The 22,064-nt window shown below is 36.8% G+C and overlaps 1 pseudogene; it reads right to left on the bottom strand.

The window, feature by feature from the left end:
- Positions 1–1,836: 1,836 nt before the first annotated feature.
- On the bottom strand, positions 1,837–14,842 carry LOC143530544 (uncharacterized; annotated as a pseudogene).
- Positions 14,843–22,064: the final 7,222 nt, after the last annotated feature.

A 22,064-nucleotide genomic window follows, 5' to 3' on the forward strand; every position in this document is an offset into this window, starting at 1 on the left:
TAAAACATTAAATAGCTTGTTACATACCATCTTTCATTTTAAATTTAGTTGAATACTTGAAATGATTCATTATTTCTGCTCTTCGATCAGCAAATTTTGTGGTGCAACATGGGATATTTTATGTTACATAGAACATTTCTGCGTCGCACATGTACTGAAATTTGTTGCTGTCTCATTGTTGCTTACCATTGGTAAGTTTTCCCCAAAATTACAATATTATTTATGGATGCATACTAACATATCTTTTGTTAGCTAACTAATGTCCAACATGATATATTGCAGTTCTGCTAGTGGTTTTTTTGTTATACAAAGTGACGATACTTCACCTTGTTTTAATATCAAGTTTCAAGATGCTCTGGCTTTTATAAGGATGGTTTTCTCATGTTGGCAAGGTGGATGTCGTTGTCGTCTAGTGAATTTCTTCAACGCAAAGGTGACTGCCATCCACGAGAGGCGCAAACAACGCAAGAGAGACATTGAACTAGCAAACATGAATAGTCAAATATGTGAGGAAGATGAGGAAGATTCAGATATGGAGGCGAGTGTTTCTTATCATCGGGAACGTTACAGGAAGAGACGGAGAATGTGGTTTTGAGACCACAAGGGAAGGTCCTTAAGGGCTAGGACACACCGCGTGCATGTAGGCGTTGATGATTCGGTTCATTCCACGAAGAGAAAACATATTAAAAATGATGATGTGCGGGTTATTAGGACGTCGAGCTTTGCGAAGAAGGGGTTGAGTCTAGGGATGAGCATTTTATCCCAAATACCCGTACTTGTACTCGTACCATACCCGTACACGTACCCGTGCCCGTACCGATTTAGCCTATTCGGTACGGGTATTGGTACTCATTTTAGTTGAATTTTGGTACGGGTACAATCGGGTACAGGTACGGGTACGGTACGGGTACATTTGGTATTTTGTACTTGTTTGGATTATATAAGGGTTTAATTGAGATTTTTCATATATTTAATATATAAAATAAATTCTCCAATTATGTTATTATTGAACAAGTACCAAACGTTTCTTCAAAATTAAATAATATAACATCCAAGACACGCACCAACAAACAAATCACTTAAAATCGGCGACCGAGTTAGGGTTCTTCAATACTATCTTATCATTAAATCGATGGCTAATTCGGTACCTATACTAATTTGGTACCCGTCACATATTTGTGCAAGTACCGATACTAGGACTAACTCAGGTTGTTTGTTACTTGTACCAGTTCCGGTTTCAAGATTATCAAAAATTTGGAAATAAAAAAGAAAGTGGTACAAAAATGGGTATTGTACCAAAATACTCGTACCAATACCCATACTCGTACTCGTACCATACCGAAATATTTGGTACGAGTATTGTTACGTGTTTTTATTGATTTTTGGTACGAGTACAAACGGGTACGTACGGGTACGGATACGGGTACTGTCCCACGCTCATCCTTAGTTGAGTCACAAGAGATCAAAACATGCACATAAGAAGCATGACATGTAACATAGTGTTGTTTCTTTTTCTAATGTGTGTAACTTGACACAATTTAATGTCATTTCTAATAACTAAATATAAAACTAAAACAAAGACCCAACAATATTTAAAAAAAATGGCCAAATTGTCTATACAAAATACCAATGGCTAACAACACCTGAACATGTTGGATCAACTCTACAATATCATCACTAGTCTCTTAAAACCGATAGCCGAATTCACCGCTACCATCGGGCCAAAACCGTCTGATCAACTAGTAATACTCTTCCTACTAAATGTTACGACAGCTTAATGAATTTCCTAACTTACCCCTGGAAAATACACACCATCGGGCACAAGAATCAACCCGATTAAACCAATCTTACCTGCTCATGTGCTTTTAAAGCATCACAAGTAAAACTCTCTAAATCCTTAAAAATAGGAATTACACCACCTTGTAAACTACTTGACCCACCTTTCCCAACTAACTTCATAGCTTCTTTATAATCAAGACTCACCCGGTCGTCCGACGGAACCATCGACCCGTTTGTTTTACCCGGCCCGTGATCTTGTCTTCTTCTCACGAAATCCTTTGCAATATACTCTTTTTTTAACATTAATCTTTGCATATCATCTTGTCTCTCCAGCAGCTGTCTCAAATTCAAAGCAAAATTAAACATGGCTCTCGAGACTCGTTCTTGAGACACGTCTTTAATCTCCCGATCCCAATCGTTGCATATTATGAAAATTGGTGGAGCTCCTAAACGACCCGGGGAATAAGGAATCTCACCATCAATGGTTACTTCTGCTTTATGATCAATGCATTGTTTTAGCCACCCGTTTAAGGAATCAACATATGATTTCTGAGCATTAATCCAGTTATTAAAATGTTGGGCCCACATTACAATTCCCGCTTCAAGCTCGAGAGTGGTTTTCAGGTTTAAATCTCTTTCAAGACTCGTGCTTGCCCTTAAAGTCCGACTCCTGCTCTCCATGATCGCTTCAAAATGCTTTCGGTGACATTTTACAATCGCTTGCCACATTCTTATTAACCTATAGAGAACACAATAATAATTGTTATGTAATATTAACAGCATAAACTATTTGCATTAATACCAAAATAAATTCATTCCCGTAAATCAACTCTGTGACTTGTGGCTGCAGTTCTTTGTCTCTCACTTTATGTATCTCGCATGATATGGCGTCAATCGCTTTGATAGATACGTTAAGTTTAGTCTTTGATATTCTTATAGAAGCCTACAATGAATCAATCTTACTAGTTTCGGCTCCCTTTGCATCCAATTCATTCAATCTCTTGCACATCTTCTCATATATCACCCTTAGCCTCTCTTCACCCTAAAATCATACCAATAACCTGATGTATCAATTTCACATTACAGTCATTATTAAGTACACATCATAAGTTTTTATGTAGAACTAGTTGTAACATCACGTAAATTTCGGCCAAAAACGTCAATTTCCAAAGTCAAGGGACCAATTCTGCCAACTTTCAAACCCCAGGGACTAAATTGCAAATTCTGAAATTTCTGACCCATCGCGCTACGCGATGGATCAGAGGAACAGCCCATCGCGTACCGCGATGGGGTATCTGACACGCAGTGACACGTGTGCCACGTGGCACACGGTGGCAACGCCTGCCGCGATGTGGCAACACGTCCGTCACGTGTCGCCACGTGGCTCGGCACCTGCCACGTGTTGACACGTGGTAGGTCTAGTGATGACTGGCCAAGCCTAGTCGCGGTACGCGACAGGGAAAAGCCAAGTCCCGTCGCGTACCGCGACGGGATCAAATTTTGGCTATAACTAGGGCAGCTGCGAACCCAGTCCATTTCATCCCAAAAACACACACTTTACTCTCTCTCTAGACTCTCTCACTACCTCGTAAAGCGTGCCCATGATCCGTCTCAATAAACGTGCCCCGAAACCTCGTTTTCTGTGCCCATTACCTCAATTTCCGTGCCAGTCCATGGCATCCCGAACAACAAGGAAGTGCTACCCGACGATCCGGTGATTTCCTCGAAGTGCATGCCAAAAGTGTTGGTGTCTCGAAAAGCGTGCCAAGTGAAGGGAAGGAGTTTGCGAAGAAAAGAGTGTTGATTAAGCGGCGTCAAAGTGCTGCCCAAGTGTTGAGAGTATTTCTAAGCCAAACAAGGTAGGCATAATGCCCGACCAAAATAATATTATAACGGCTTAATGCCCTAAGTCGGAATTATACTCGATGATTATAAAAGAGAGAAAACGTATAACAAAGAAAATAAAGAAAAGAAAGATGAAAATATATATGTGAATATATATGTATATGATTATTCTTTGTTATAAAATATATTATTTAAGTGTAATGAGTATACTGAAATAATAAAGAAAATATGTTTCTTAAAGAAGAAGAAACATCGGGTTTTAAATATAAACTAAAGATTAATAAAGATTACTTTATAACTAAAGGTTTTAAAGTAAAAGAAATAATGAACTAAAGGTTTATCGAGATGATAAGACTAAAGGTCTTAAGATGGATCACGTATCCGACTAATGAATGTTATACTCGTACTATAGGTGCGAGATAGCGAAGGAAAAACTAACGGACGGTGTTGGAAGCCGATCCTATTGAAAAGGTGAATACGTCCCACTTTTACAAACTTGTTTTCAAACAAACAAACGTGTTATGTGTAAAACTTTACATAAGGCTACGTGTCTCTAAAAACATTATAAATAAGAGTATAAGCCAGCCCTTAGGCTATGGTATACGTTTGTCTGGATCCTTACATATGTGGAACGCGGTGGGCACATCGCACCACGCTTGGTCATGACCTCCAGCCACGATGGGTTGGACCTAAGTTACGTCCTAGTGGGGAATGGCCATGTGTATATTTATGGTACCTAAGTTATGTCATAAACGCTGCGGTGTTTCGCTGAGGTGACCTAATGCAGAGACTCGAGTTTATGATGATTGTTTTAACTTGATTATTCCTAAGCCAAGATGGGCCGAGACTTACGTGGTCTCGAGGGGTGATGAAGTAAAGAATATATTTTTAGCGTCAGCATATTCACAAGCATTCGTTGCTGACGTATTTTAATAAAATTTTGCAGGTAATCAAGATTAGAGCTTGCAAGACGAAGAAGCTCAAGAATCCGATGGCTCGGATAATTTTGCGTAAATATTAAAAAGTGGTGGTTTTGTAAACTTATAAACAAGTAAAACTTAAAACGAGACTTTCGTCTTGTCTTTTGTATTGTAAATATTTATAATATCGATCCTTTGTTTTTCATAAAGTCTTCCGCTAAAACCCGTTACTCTGATTTATTAACAAACATGGTACCAACTATGGATCATACCCCTAGGCCTAGAATGGGGGTGTGACACTAGTATTACCTTAACTTCTTTATATAATTTCTTCTCCCATACATACAGCTTCTCCAAAGTAGAAGAAAGATTAATAGGCCGAATATCCTCAACTGCATCCAGATTATACGATCCTGCTAATTTTGTTACTCGAGAAGATAGTTTTATAGATTGCACTGGATGGTCTGAAGATGCCAATGAAGGTGCTATTGGATAGAGAATCTTGGATAAGATCACTGCAAAAGTGACATATATTAGTAGTCTGTGATAAAAGATTACAACTTATATTAAATTTCTTTACTCTTAAGAAGTGCAAACTTTGATTGATAGGGCAACTTCCCTGCTTCAAGCATCAATGCCACTTCTTTACAATAGCTAAACGCAACTTCAAATTCGTCTTTAATCTCATTAACTACTTCATGCAGATCCCGTGAACCGTGAGGAGATAACGTTGTCAAACTACTAAAAATCGAGGATTCTAACTCTTGTGTCGACTCATCCAAATCCAAATGACTCCCCTTTTTACCCTGGTAACCTTCCTACGTGCTTATTGACACGATTGTCTTAGAACTGTTTTTATCTACTTCCGTGTTGTGGGCCGAATGTGCTCCTTTATTATCAGATGGTACTGAATTTGAAGTGGATTCGACATGTGCTGGCTTTGCAGTGCCTTCGCATGGTGGCGGTTTTCGCCTAAAACTGTCCTTGGTACTACTAGAAGGTTCCCTCCAAGAACTGACATCAGATTCTTCTTTCCCTTCATCAAGATCTCTCTTTGTACTAAATTTCTTCGTCTTTACAACCTTTTCAACGTGAGACTCGGTTTCGGTTTCTTCTTCCAAATCAGGAATCCCCTCCCTCTCCCTCACTTTATTAGAATCCGGACTACTACCCATTGATTCATACCCGTATCCATATCCATATCAATACCCATATCCATACCCACGGTATTCATCATCTTAAGTATAAAAAAAGCTAAAGTAATAAGATGCCGTGGCTGGGAGGAGGACTTTTAGGCTTCTTTGGTTCCTGAAGAGGTGGTGTTGCACTCACACCACCGTAAGAAAACCCGTACCCGTATGGATCATAATGCGTCGGGTCAACCCATTCACTCGTTTCTTGAAAGGCCCTTGCTTCCTCTGGTTGAATCACGGTATGGCTAACCGGTGCAGACTTTTTCATATAATAAGCATACTGATTCGTATTCGAATACTCGTTCCCACCATAACCATTGTAAGAATTAAAACCCTCTTGATGCATCCCCCAAGGAGGTTGAAACTGCGACGCAGACGGGTTTACGACATACGGGTCACCCTGATTCGATCCCCAAGGAGGCTGAAACTGGAATCAGATGGATTCACTATTGGAATCGATCTGCCCAAGACACATATTAGAGTTGATGTGGCTAGTACGTAATGATCCAAGTCGGGTCATACCCAATAACAAGCTAGACAAACGCCACGATATTTATTATTAGATATGATCTAAGTAATAATTATCAACACTTATATATTTGGAAATGAGTTTTCTAAATATTTGCATATGTGTGTGAAATAAATTATATGGATAATTTACAAGAGACATTATTTATTCGATAAGTAACAAAACGTGGTTAAAAGAAAATAAACAAAAAAAATTTGAGTTTCGGTTTTTGGGGGGAAACCCCTTGGTGGGCCGGCTCCCTCCTCCACCCACTCTCTCTCTTGTTTATCTTTACAAGACATGCAAAGGTTGAGTGTAGACAACACATTACTCTAACACTCTCTCTCACACACAAAAAGTGACTCTCTCTTTCTCTCTTTCTCCTCTCTGTCGAGAAACAAAAGGAAGAACAAGAAGATTTTGCATCAAGTGTAAGACCCTAGCATCTTGGGTGTTTGTTGATTAAGCTTGTCGGGTATACAAGCTTGAGGAGTCCTTTCCTTGGATTCTAGCCGTTCAACCTCTTTCATCCCTTTCATTCTCGGATTTGAAGGTATGTATATTAAACACCCTATGGTTGTTCTTGATAGCATGATAATTGTATATGGATCCTGGATGGGTTTAACATAAATCGGTTTATGTATAATGATTAACAAGATTTTAAACTAATATCTTCCGCTGCGTTTTCCTTAACAAATGGTTGTTTTGGACTTTGATAATCTTGCTAAGAACCCAACAATGGCATCAAGAGCCGCTTATATGATTACATGCTTCAAAAATGGGTTCTAAAGTGCTCGGGTTTGATGGTATTCTTTACCATTTTGGCCGAGGACCTTAGGCATTTTGGTTGCCCCTTGTTTTTCCAAGTTTATACCATACATGCATGTGGTAAAAATCTGGAAAAATGGTCATTTGGTTACCAAATCTTGTTCGGATAGATTCTGGGTTGTTTTCAGCTTTGGCCGAAGACTCTTGGTTGGGAACCAAGGTTTTCGGTCTAGCCGAAATCACCAAATACCCGGGTTCTCGGTTGGCCAAGAACTTATGGTTGTAAACCATAGTTCTCGGTTGACTGAAAACATGTTCTTGGTTGGACCGAGAACGTATGGTCAAAGACCACAGTTCTCGGTGTTGACCGAAAATAGCTCTCGGTGTTGACCGAGAACAATAGGTTCTCAGTGAACCAAAGCTTCTGGGCCGAAAACTCTGAAGCTTTGGTCTTCTGGCCGAGAACTATGTGTTCTCTGTTTTAGGCCAAGAACTAAGGGAAAGGGGAACCATTCTAGTCAAGGGTTGACCTGCCTGGTCAAAGGTTGACCTGTTTGTGTGGATGTTAATCTCCAAGCCATGACCTTGTGTATATTGAAGAATTATCGTTTGTGATTTGTACATTTGGATGTAATATTCTTTATTCGGGTTATAATCTATTTATTCTTTCAAATGGTTTGTAATAATAAGTAGAATAGTTGTATTTCTTTTATTAGACAAAGTGTATTAGGATATATTTTGTAAAAGAAGATGCAACTACAACACCATTTTGGTTGGAGCCCAAATGGAAGCCCAAATAAAGAAGATGGATCACAACAAGAAGTGAACGCTTGAAGCATAAGGATGTGGAGTCAAGTGGGAGTTCACCATCTCATACCTTGTGTCATGCTCGTCCCTTAGGAGAGACCTTTTGACCCACTTGTTTCGGTCAACAAGTGTTGTCTATTTAGGTGGCTATGGATATGAACATGTCTTGTATTTTATGCTTGATTGGTTGTTTTAGTTTTATTGTTTTATCTTGTATGGATGTTAACAATTAAAATCGACAAGTAGCATAAAAGTGATTCCTTTGAAATTGTTAAGTGATAAAATTGGTTTTATTAACTATTAATTATTTCATAATAAAATGAGTTTTATTAAAAGGAATTTGAAATTGGTTTTTCAAAGGTACCATACATTTGAATGCATGCAAATGGAAGGTACAATAAATAGTTTTCTAATCTAGAATTTTGAAAACTAAAATCCCTTTTATAAACAAGTTGAATACCATCCTTTTACACGACACTTAAGTCACTTGTAGACTTGATAGTGGGATAGGGTCACCTAACCACTTTTAAGAAAACTTGTGATCTTAAGGTGGTTTTACAATTACTTTTGGCTTTAGGGTCACCTAACCACTTGTATGAGTAAACTCACATGTGTGTGTAAGTAGGACGACTTGATTTGAAAACCATGACTATAGGGTTACCTTAACATAGCATCAAAGGTGTTGATGGGATTAAACATACCAACCAAACATATGATGTTTAACCGATCCCATAAAACTAGAAGTTGCAAAGGGTTGCAATTGTCAAAGGTTGACCACCTTGTTAATTCGAATAGTAGGATAAAGGTCACCTAACTACTATTTGAATGAAACATTGGATTCTAGATTTTAATCAATAATTGTCTTAGAGACATTAAAGGGTATTAAAGATTAAAATTTATTAATATCGAAAATACTAATTTGAACTTTGTTAAAATTCTTTTAATAGATGGCCGCAAACAACGCACCGAACACAATTATCCCACCTGTGCATAACTTATCACTGAGATCCATTCTGGATAAGGATCATCTAAATTATAATAACTTCATGGACCGGTATCGAAACTTGAGAATTGTTCTCAAGCAAGAAAAGAAGTCTTACATTTTAGACGACCCTATTCCCGATGAACCCGAAGTTGGCGACTTGGATGCCTATGCAAACTGGTTGAAGTACACCGAAGATTCGGTGCAAGTTTCTTGCCTCATGTTGGGAACAATGATTCCATAGATCCAAAAGGATTTAGAGAATCATGGGGCGCGCGTATGACATGATTACCCAGCTTAAGGAAATGTTCCTTACTCAAGCTAGGGTTGAGCATTTCGAAACGGTTTGAGCGCTTCATGCATGTCATATGGAAGAAAACCAATCTGTGTCATCTTACGTGCTTAAGATGAAAAGCCACATTGATCGGCTTGAACGGCTTAACTGACCCGTCTCAAAGGAGTTGGCCACGGATTTGATCCTAAATGGCCTAACTAAGAGATTTGAGACATTCGTCATGAACTACAACATGAACGGATGGGACAAAATCATTGGTGAGCTTCACGCAATGCTTAAGACAGCCGAAGCCGGCATGGGTAAAAATGTTTTACCCGTTCTTGCGATCAATGAGGGTGGCTCCAAAAAGAGGTATCACCCTGAACCCAAAGCAAAGGTTGCGATGGGTAAAGGGCAAGTCAAGAAGGGGTTCAAGGAAAGGCAAAGGCGGAGCCAAAACCAAAGAAGCTAAAGGTTAGCGCTGAGGATCTATGCTTTGGTCGTGGGGAGATAGGTCACTGGATGAGGAACTGCCCGACCTATCTCAAAGAGTTGAAAGCTAAGAGGGATGCGGGGCAAACCTCAGGCACAACTTTCATGATCCACATTGATCTTAATATTATTTCTTCTAACACATGGGTATTGGATACCGGATGTGGAACTCACATCTGCAATTCATTGCAGGGGTTCAAAAGAAGAAATGATGTGAAGAAAGGATATATAAGTCTCTTCATGGGCAATGGAGCAAAGGTTGACGTCCAAGCCCGAGGAGATTATGTTTTAAAGCTTCCAAATGGTTTTGAAATTGTTTTGAAAAACATTCTATATTCCCCAAGTTTGACTAGCAATATTATCTCTGTTTCTGTATTAAGACAATCTGGTTATGATTTTAAGTTCGTTGACAATTGTATTTGTATTTTCATGGATAATGTCTTTTATTTTAAAGCGATGCCGTTTAATGGCATTTATGAATTAATTCATGATGACTCATACATTGATAACTCGTTGTACCAAGCTAACACCAAAAGACTCAAAGTGGATTTGAGTAATACCTTTCTTTGGCATTGTCGACTTGGTCACATAAACAAGAATCGCATTCATACACTTCGAAAGAATGGTCTTTTGAAATCAAATGTTGATTCATTTGATGAATGTGAATCTTGTTTACTGGGAAAGATGACCAAAGAGCCCTTTAATGGAACAAATGAAAGGGCGAAAGACTTATTAGGCATCATACATTCGGATGTATGTGGACTTTTAGGACAATGACAAGGAATGGTGAAAGATACTTCATTACCTTAACCGACGATTATAGTCGTTATGAGTATGTGTTCTTGTTAAGACACAAAAATGAGGCCTTTGAAATGTTCAAAGTCTTCCAAAGTGAAGTACAAAATCAACTCAACAAGACAATCAAAGTACTACGTTCCGATAGAGGAGGTGAATACCTCAATGATGCGTTTCTAGAACATCTTAGGAGTTGTGGGATTGTCTCACAACTTACTCTACCTGGAACACCACAACATAATGGTGTATCCGAGAGGAGGAATTGAACCTTATTGGATATGGTTCGATCCATGATGGCTAGAAGCTCGTTACCTCTATCATTTTGGGGTTTCGCTGTGATCTCCGCAGCCCGTATTTTAAATATGGCACCAACCAAGAAAGTAGATAGGACACCTTTTGAAATATGGCATGGAAAGGCTCCATCATTATCATATTTAAAGGTATGGGGTTGTGAGGCTTATGTTAAGATCTACACCCCTGACAAACTCGAATGCCGATCCATTAAGTGTAATTTTGTAGGATATCCCACATATTCGATGGGATATTATTTCTACAATCCAAACGAGCATAAAGTGTTTATTGCTCAAAAAGCAAAGTTCTTGGAAAGAAGATTCCTTATGGAAGGAACTGACAGAACCATGGAACTCGAGGAGGATAGAGAACCACAAGCCGATACACATATGGTTGACACTAGCAATCAACAAGAGGTTGTTGATGATGATCAAATGGTTGATCAAAACACACAAAACATTCGCAAATCTGGTAGAATTAGCACCCCACCTGAGAGATATGGATTTTTCATGGATGGATGCTATGTGGTAGATTCGGATGAACCAACCACATACCAAGATGCAATGTCACAATCTGATTGTGACAAATGGTTGGAAGCCATGAATGTTGAGATGCAATCCATGCATGACAATTAAGTATGGGACTTGGTTGCACCACCTCTAAATTCCAAACTGGTTGGAAGTAAGTGGGTTTTCAAGAAGAAAACCGATATGCATGGAAACTTGGATACTTACAAAGCTAGACTTGTAGCAAAGGGTTTCACTCAAACTCAAGGGGTTGATTATGATGAAACTTTCTCGCCTGTGGCGATGCTAAAGTCTATAAGGATATTGTTTGCCATAGCCGCATATTATGACTATGAGATATGGCAAATGGATGTCAAAACTGCTTTTCTAAATGGCCATCTTGAGGAAGATGTCTATATGGTTCAGCCCGAAGGTTTTATCGATCCACAACATCCTAATAAAGTATGCAAGTTAAAGAAATCAATCTATGGATTGAAACAAGCATCTAGGAGTTAGAATCGCCGTTTTGATGATGAAGTCAAGAAATTTGGATTCATCAAAAACGCTGATGAAGCTTGTGTGTATAAGAAAGCTAGTGGGAGCGTCATTACCTTTCTGGTATTATATGTCGATGACATACTGTTATTTGGAAATGACATTCCAACCTTGAAAGGTGTGAAAGCCTGGCTTGGAAGTTGCTTTTCTATAAAGGATCTTGGTGAAGCCGCCTATATTCGAGGAATAAGAATCTATAGGGATAGATCGAGGCGGTTGATAGGTTTGAATCAAAGTGCATACATTGACAAAATCTTGAAAAGGTTCAAAATGGAAAACTCTAAGAAAGGTTTGGTACCTATTCCAAGAGGAACAATGTTGAGTGTTTCTCAATGTCCAAGCTCAAAGGATGAGCAAGACCAAATGAATGGAATCCCATATGCGTCTGCTATAGGATCCGTCATGTATGCCATGATTTGAACTAGACCGGATGTGTCATGCGCCTTGAGCATGACAAGTAGATACCAACAAAATCCGGGAACTAGCCATTGGATGCTGTTAAGAGCATATTGAAATACCTTAGGAGGACTAAGGATATGTTTCTCATATATGGCTCTGGTGAGGAGGAACTCGTTGTAAAGGGTTACACTTATGCGAGCTTCGAAATTGATCGAGATGATTCTCGATCACAATCGGGATATGTTTTCGTTCTCAATGATGGTGCTGTCTCCTGGAAGAGCGCAAAACAAGACGTGGTCGCCTTGTCCACCACTGAATCTGAATACATCGCCGCCTCCTTGGCAGCTCAAAAAGCTGCATGGATTAGAAAGTTCATTGCCGATCTAGGAGTGGTCCGTACCATTCATGACCCTCTAGAAATCTTTTGTGACAACGAGGGTGCGATTGCTCAAATCAAGGAACCTCGTGCACATCAAAAGACTAGGCACATTGAGAGGAGGTTCAACTACATAAGGGATGAAGTTGAAAAAGGAAAGATATGTATTCGCAAAGTTCACACTGATCAAAACATTGCGGACCCACTCACGAAACTCCTTGAAAGGCTGAAGCATGAGGGTCATACTTGCGCCTTAGGACTTCGATATTCTAGTGATTGGATTTGATCAAAATTTTGTATTTGGATATTGGAACAATTTTATATTAACTCAATCATATGGTTTTGGTTATGGTCATGTTCTTGAGTTATGTTCCATTTTAATATGTTTAAATCCGTGAATAATTTGAATTATTCTAAACGTCCGTAGTCGGTCATAGTTGTGGGAACAAATATGAAAGTAAGACTATTATGAACTTGGATTGGTAGATATTCATGAGGTATGAATATAGCAAAGGGTTGCTGCCAAGGTTCATAAATATTTATGGGATAAATATTGGACTGACCCACCCTCAATTTTACTGCATGGAATCCTTGGGATTTGTGATCATAATTAAATTTGAGTAAAGGCGAACATCATCGTATCCTCTGACCTGAGATACATATTGGGTCTTGATATTCATCGACTATTATACTTTGACTTAGTTCTTCGCTGCTCTGAAATATGTCAGTACATAAGGCTAAGCTCAAGTATAGTACAAAATGATAGTGAGAGACGTATGTAGTTAATAGGGGATTTGTCCCTCTTATTCGTTGAGAGTTAAATGTCTAAGGCCTGATAAGTTAAATCAACAGAGAATGATCACTCTGTGTCTCAGGATTTAACATGACATTTGTGACAAAAGGATAAATGATAGTTTCACCTAAATCATTTTCAAGTATGGGACTTGAAAGGGATGATGTTATTGAATGGCACTTCGTCATGCGTATTAGGGATAGTAAACCGTTGTTAGGCGGTATTTGCTATTTGCATCAATCTTCTATGAATCTTGGGCAAGTGGGAGATTGTTGGAATCGATCTGCCCAAGACACATATTAGAGTTGATGTGGCTAGTACGTAATGATCCAAGTCGGGTCATATCCAATAACAAGCTAGACAAACGCCACGATATTTATTATTAGATATGATCTAAGTAATAATTATCAACACTTATATATTTGGAAATGGGTTTTCTAAATATTTGCATATGTGTGTAAATAAATTATATGGATAATTTACGAGAGACGTTATTTATTCGATAAGTAACAAAACGTGGTTAAAAGAAAATAAACAGAAAAAATGAGTTTCGGTTTTTGGGGGAAAACCCCTTGGTGGGCCGGCTCCCTCCTCCACCCACTCTCTCTCTTGTTTATCTTTCCAAGACATGCAAAGGTTGAGTGTAGACAACACATTATTCTAACACTCTCTCTCACACACAAAAAATGACTCTATCTTTCTCTCTTTCTCCTCTTGGCCGAGAAACAAAAGGAAAAACAAGAAGAGTTTGCATCAAGTGTAAGACCCCAGCATCTTGGGTGTTTGTTGATTATGCTTGTCGGGTATACAAGCTTGAGGAGTCCTTTCCTTGGATTCTAGCCGTTCAACCTCTTTCATCCCTTTCATTCTCGGATTTGAAGGTATGTATATTAAACACCCTATGGTTGTTCTTGATAGCATGATAATTGTATATGGATCCTGGATGGGTTTAACATAAATCGGTTTATGTATAATAATTAACAAGATTTTAAACTAATATCTTCCGCTGCGTTTTCCTTAACAAATGGTTGTTTTGGACTTTGATAATCTTGCTAAGAACCCAACATTCACAACATAAGGCAATGGATCACCCCAATTAGTCTGGTTTACACCTTCAAATCATGCAGTCCTCTAGGTTCATTCGAAAACGATTGCGGATTACCATTAACATAATTAATATTATCATTACCATCATCATGTACATGAATATGATGCAAAGATGAGGTTAAATCAGATTCTGAGTCAGACCCAGGTTCAGATTCATGATCACTATCATCAATAGTATGAATATGCGAAACCGAGCAAAGATTCTTAGTTTTACCCTGATCTGAAGGCAATGTGAGTACAGGGGAAGATGATGGAGGTGGTGAAGGGATAACAAGCTGTTCATCAACAAATCTAGAGAGTGCATAACCAATATCCTTAAGAGAATGAAAGTAAGCGAAATGCGAAGCTGATAAGTCGTACCGGTAATCCGCAGCAGACCTGATCAACCTCTTTCGTTCTCTGCAACGAATGACTAATGGTAGATCATCAGCTTTTGAAGGTCTGCAGCCCATTGAAGTAACCCAGTTAGTATTACCATGAGCATTAACCAGTTAACCACCAAAAAACCCTAATGTTATTATTGAAATTGAAATTAAACTCATCCCAAACAATTAATCAGAATTCAGATCTAATGTGTTTCGAAATTGACAATAATAATAATAATAATATTGAGAAGAAGGTGGAATCCGGCAGAGTAAATGGAGGATGTCATAGATATAGAAGTATAATAATTAATAATATATATGTATATATATTGCTGCAGCAGGGGTGGGGTGTAATGTAAAAGCTCACTAGACATTAGAAACATGGCATCTTCTTCACACAGATCCCGGGCCTCTCATCAAACTCGTTGGGATACCCGTCTCTATCGCCTCTGAATTCACGGCACCTGTCATTATATTATCCAAGTCCGGGAAACGCATCGTCGAGTTATATTTGGTCGTCAAGTCAGCAGGCACACAGTGATTCTGCTGTTAGCTTTTCTCCGTTTGCCCCGACTCACTCGCTTCCTGAATGTTGATTATAGTGTATAAAATTATACTACTTGTCGCTGATATTTTTTCATGTTTTGGTTGTGACTAGAATGATGGTTTTGATTGTGTGTGATTGGTGAGTTGTGCTCGTACCGTTTGAAAGGGGATATTAGTATGAAAGTGAATAGTTAATGCTTCTTAATCTTTTAATAATTAGTGGGCTTTTGTTTTTAATTTAAGTAAAGATATGGGGTTGGGAGTTATGCAATGGGCTTGGAAGTTTTAACAAATATACGGTTAATAAGGTCAACATCGAACAGAGGGGTACCATGGACATCATCAAAAATTCAAAATAAAAAATTCATTCTACTATTTTCTTAGTCTAATCCGATTCTAAGGATTATCCAAGTCACTTGTTTATGATTATTGTTGGTTTGACACTTCCGCACATCGACATCGGTTTGTTACTTCTGTTTGTTTTTTAACGTTTCTGCGTTGCTCTTTTTGTTTTATCTCAAAATACGTGCCAATTTTAATTAGTTTTCTATCTAGCATTTCATCATATATTACGGTGTATGTAACTTGTAACTAACAAATAACCATTAGCATTTTCCTCCATGTCTTGTAACTATTATTGATGTACATTATATAATTTTACTTTGATCTCAATTAACTTTTAACTATGCTAAATGATATTCATAATACTAAAGTAATCAATTCAAAAGTTATATTTAGTCATTATCGTCAAATCCAATATGGTTCGTTCCTAACTTAATTATATTTTTCTATTCAGAAAATAACGATGAATTATATATGTTTTTAACTAGCATTTTTATCCGCGCGTTGCGGCGGAGATATATTTATCACTTTTATTTCGTGCTACTTAGGTTTAAATCAAATCTAACGTACTTCCTTTTTCCTTGGTTTGAAAAAATGAGACTCGTTTTAGTTAGTATATTTAGAAAAACGTCATAATAAAAGTTTTTTAAGAGAAAATTACCTAAAATTAGTTACATAAATAATTAATAGTTAATTTAAATTAAATGATGAGAGTTATTTTCTATTTCTAATGATACATATTGTAATAAATAAATGTAATGCTTAATATATGAAGGTTATAAGAAAATTCCTAGAGTTAAAATGTTATTCGTTTAGTGATATTCTATTTATTCTTATACAAAATTGTAATAAATAAATGTAATGCTTAATATAAAAAATTCCTAATAAGTGAACTTGAGGGGAACAATTGAACATCAACAAACCACAAAGTGAGTAAGGGCAGAATAAAAACAACAACTCTATGAAGAAGTTACAACAAACCAACCATATATCTTCTTCTTAATCTCACCACCACCCTCTCTTTGTTTCTACCGTCGACCCTTGCAGTAACATAATCCCCCATTTCAAGTAAAAATTTGTTGAAACCGATCGACATTAAACGGGTATCCATTAGATTTGAAGAAACTCATCTTAGTTCCGCTGATATTACTACCGGAATCATTGTTCCGCTCTAGTAATTGTGAGAGCCTTTGTTAGATGCTATTGATTAGGCAAAATTGGGGTTTGCAATTTTATTTTTTAGGGAACCATTTGCGAAGGATTAAAAAAATAAACGACCGGAGAGGGCGTTTTATAACCTCCGGTGAATCGGCGTTTTATACCCTCCGGTAACGATATTTAGATGCGATGTAGCGGTTATTTACTTGGGCAGTTTTATAACCGCCAGTAACGGTTATATATATCGACCGGTAATCTGGTTTGGGTGAGAGACGGAACAGTTATACAAACATCGTTTCTAATTTTTTTCCCGAACATATAATATAAACTTTACAAAAACAGGAATAATAAAATGAAAGCTGTGAAGTTGCATCCAATTGTAAATGTAATAGGCAGGGGCGGACCCACGTACATCCGATCGTGTCCCAGGACACCAATGTTTTTTGAAAATTACTTAGAGCGGGTATATTAAATTTTGTATGAACCCCATAAAAATTAATACTTGGAACCCATACTATTAAAACTGAACTGGTCTAGTGGAAAGTCTCTTACTTTTTCTTTGAGAGTTTGCAGGTTCAAGACTCACCATACTATGTTTTTGTTGTTTTTTTTTGTGTTTTTTATATCTAGTCAATATTAGTTATTTAGTTAGGATATTTGTGTTTTTCTTTAGTTTCACTCATATAGTCATTATCACCCTACAACATATATAATGACAAAATGAGTTTTTCATATTATTTTATTATTTATCTTGTGTATGTATGTTATAATTAATTATATATTTGTGTTAAAGTTATTTTTTCATGTTTTGGTCATGAATGTAAGACCATATGTATAGTTTTTTTTATGTTTTTCGGATATGGATAAAAATGAGTTAAAAGTCTAATTTAGATTCTCTCTACTTACTAGTTTCCGATGACACCATATTTCCGTGTTTTATTATGTTCCTCGCCTCGACCCGACCTGAATAACGAACGACCCGAAAATTTTGTAAACCGAAAAAATTGGGACCCAGTGGCAAAAAATCCTGGGTCCGCCACTGGTAATAGGTATATTATCTATACTACATTTAGAATTGGTTGTCTTCCTATATTCCCACCCTTTATTAAATTTTACCACTTCCACCGTCGTATATCATAACCTTTTGATTATGAAAAGCAAAATTGTTTGTATATCATATGCCCCATTATTTATGATTTAATTTTGTCTACCCCCTTGATATTAAAAAAAACGTATTATTTCTTTTACCCCTGCCACCGTCATATTTTATATCATTTTGACTAAAAATAATTGTAATTTGTATTTACTACCATCAGCGTCATATACTCATATATCATATATCCCATTATTTATCCTTTAATTTTATCGACCCAATTTATTAATAACCCGCATAATATAATTTAGATATAAAACCGACAGTTTTTATAATTTATTTCTTTACAATCTTTGGCGGTTATATTCTTCATACTCTATGCCTCTCACGTTCAAACAGGTACGACAATTCTATTTTCAAATTACCAATATTCTATGATGTTATGTAAAATAGAAATAGATACATTCATAAAGGATTTAGTATCGTCGTATGCTTTATGAAAATATTCAACGTTTTTGCAATTGATCTCTGGTAGGGTAGGGTTTTATATAGGTATGGAATTTGAGATTATTTTACAACAATGTTCAAATTATCCTAAAATTTATTGAAAATCATATCATGGTCATGGGAATTTCATAATTTGTATGGTTAGTTTTGCAAATTTTTTCGATTCATAAAACCCCAAATTAAACCATCACCGTGCAAATTGTGTTTTAATATCATAGACATAAACTTTGGCCACTGTGTTTTTAATTCCAAAAACACAAAATTTGAACATTCAGATGCCATCTATACATACCTAATGCCTTAAAAACAATTTGTAGAAGTTATTATCGGTATATATATTTAATATTGTGTAGACTTATTGTTAATTATATGTTTTAGATTTATTAATTTTTGGATGAATATTTTAGTGAAGTATAAAAGATCAACAACCCTTTGGATGTTGAAAGAGAACAAATAATGATTGCTTATCATGCGCGTAAAAAAAAAGAAAATAGGGATAGGGATGACACGTCTTCTTCTATTGTACATATGTCTCTTCTTATCCAACCAACAAACTGACTACTTTAGAAATATACATAAATATACATGTAACATGTATATAAATAATGGAACAATTGTTGTCCGAATTTCAAATGTAACTTTTCTATGTCAAATGTGTAATTATACAATGTCATGTAATCAATATTTAAATGTAATAGCTAAATAAAAATGATAGATTTGATATTTCTAACCATATATAATATCCCGTCGCAACGCGCGGATAACAATGCTAGTATATATATATATATATATATATATATATATATATATATATATATATATAATAAGAAGTATAATCTGTTGTAAATAAATAACCAATTATGGTTTTGATTATTATTATTTGTGTTCTAATAACCTCCTAAAAGCTAAATACGAAATAACGGTTCATTCACTTTCACTATTACTTTCACTAGATTTGAAACTATTGTTGCAGACAGTTATGATAAATATGATTTGTTGGTTCTAATTAGATCATGAATCTAGTTGTTGTGTTTTGTTTTGTACAGGTTGGTCATTTTTTAAACTGAATTTTGCAAGTTAAAAAGACGATGGGCAATCCATTACAATCGATATTACATTTCATTGGTGTTCCATTTAATTTTATTACCGGCAAGGATTGCGAGTGAGTATGCCTTTGCCTACCATACAAATACCATGTGTTTGATAATAATAATAATAATAATAATAATAATAATAATAATAATCACTAAAATGTCCATTTGACCAGCTTTTTCCCATGTATCATCTCGACATACACACTTCTAAATCATTAGCCAACAAGATTTTTAACTAACAAGATTCTGCCACGCGTCAAAAAAAACCAACTGGATTTTCTTGGCGTTTGACGGACAAGTGGCAAAATCTGGTTGGTTGAAAATCTTGTAACAGTAATGATTAAAAGCCGTCGATTTGACAAGATATAGGGATGGACAATTTGGGAATAAGATGGTTAAATGATATTTTCTTGGCTTTGAGTGTTCAAACGGGCATTTTGGTCATTTTCTCTTGATAAAACATTAAATAGCTTGCTACATACCATCTTTCATTTTAAATTTAGTTGAATACTTGAAATGATTCATTATTTCTGCTCTTTGATCAGCAAATTTTGTGGTGCAACATGGGATATTTTATGTTACATAGAATATTTCTGCGTCGCACATGTACTGAAATTTGTTGCTGTCACATTATTGCTTACCATTGGTAAGTTTTCCCCAAAATTACAATATTATTTATGGATGCATACTAACATATCTTTTTTTAGCTAACTAATGTCCAACATGATATATTGCAGTTCTGCTAGTGGTTTTTTGTTATACAAAGTGAAGATACTTCACCTTGTTTTAATATCAAGTTTCAAGATGCTCTGGCTTTTATAAGGATGGTTTTCTCATGTTGGCAAGGTGGATGTCGTTGTCTGTTCGGTCTAGTGAAAGTCTTTAACGCAAAGGTGACTGCCATCCACGAGAGGCGCAAACAACGCAAGAGAGACAATGAACTGGCAAACATGAATAGTCAAATATGTGAGGAAGATGAGGAAGATTCAGATATGGAGGCGAGTGTTTCTTATCATAGGGAACGTTACAGGAAGAGACGGAGATCGTGGTTTTGAGACCACAAGAGAAGGTCCTTACGGGCTAGGACACACCGCGTGCATGTAGGCGTTGATGATTCGGTTCGTTCCACGAAGAGAAAACATATTAAACATGATGATGTGCGCGTTATTAAGACGTCGAGCTTTGCGAAGAAGGGGTTGAGTCTAGGGATGAGCATTTTGTCCCAAATACCCGTACTTGTACTCGTACCGTACCCATACACGTACCCGTGCCTGTACCGATTTAGCCTATTCGGTACGTGTATTGGTACTCATTTTAGTTGAATTTTGGTACGGGTACAATCGGGTACAGGTACGGGTACATTTGGTATTTTGTACTTGTTTGGATTATATAAGGGTTTAATTGAGATTTTTCATATATTTAATATATAAAATAAATTCTCCAATCATGTTATTATTGAACAAGTACCAAACGTTTCTTCAAAATTAAATAATATAACATCCAAGACACGCACCAACAAACAAATCACTTAAAATCGGCGACCGAGTTAGGGTTCTTCAATACTATCTTATCATTAAATCGATGGCTAATTCGGTACCTATACTAATTTGGTACCCGTCACATATTTGTGCAAGTACCGATACTAGGACTAACTTAACCCAGGTTGTTTGTTACTTGTACCAGTACCGGTTTCAAGATCATCAAAAATTTGGAAATAAAAAAGAAAGTGGTACAAAAATGGGTATTGTACCAAAATACTCGTACCAATACCCATACTCGTACTCGTACCATACCGAAATATTTGGTACGAGTATTGGTACGTGTTTCTATTGATTTTTGGTACGAGTACAAACGGGTACGTACGGGTACGGATACGGGTACTGTCCCACGCTCATCCCTAGTTGAGTCACAAGAGATCAAAACATGCACATAAGAAGCATGACATGTAACATGGTTTTGTTTCTTTTTCTAATGTGTGTAACTTGACACAATTTAATGTCATTTCTAACAGAGTTAAGTGTCATTTTAGTACCTGTGGTTTGTCTAACTACGCAACTTTAGTACCATTTTTGATTTTTTTGCAAATGGCTACCTCAGTTTTCTAAAACTTGCAATTATAGTACTTTTTTCTAACATAGTTTATTTTTGTCCTTTAAGTCAGGGATAATTTCGTAATTTTATTATATTATTTATTTTTCTATTTTCTTTTAATCAAATTCTCCCTTTCCCTGTCTTCTTTCTATCCCTCTGTATTCTAGACACCATAATCACAATCTCACACACAATAGACCCATCTTCTTCATCTATCTCTAACCACCACCACAATCATTGTAAACAATCACTGCAATAATTTTGATTTCATGTGTGAGATAAACCGATTTACTTGTATCTAGGGTTTGACCCGAAGGTCAACCATCATTGCTATACATCTACCACCGCCAGCTAACAACCACGCCGCCGGCTAACAACCACGCCGCGAAATAACCACCACCAGTTAACCACCACAACTGCCGCCACCAGAAATCCATGCCACAACCACAGCCGCCGCCGGCACCACCACAACCGCCAC

This window comes from Bidens hawaiensis, unplaced genomic scaffold, assembly GCF_021521415.1.
Source record: "Bidens hawaiensis isolate Kalapana, Puna unplaced genomic scaffold, B.hawaiensis_p1.1 tig00008947_1, whole genome shotgun sequence".
In the NCBI taxonomy this organism is placed as follows: domain Eukaryota; kingdom Viridiplantae; phylum Streptophyta; class Magnoliopsida; order Asterales; family Asteraceae; genus Bidens; species Bidens hawaiensis.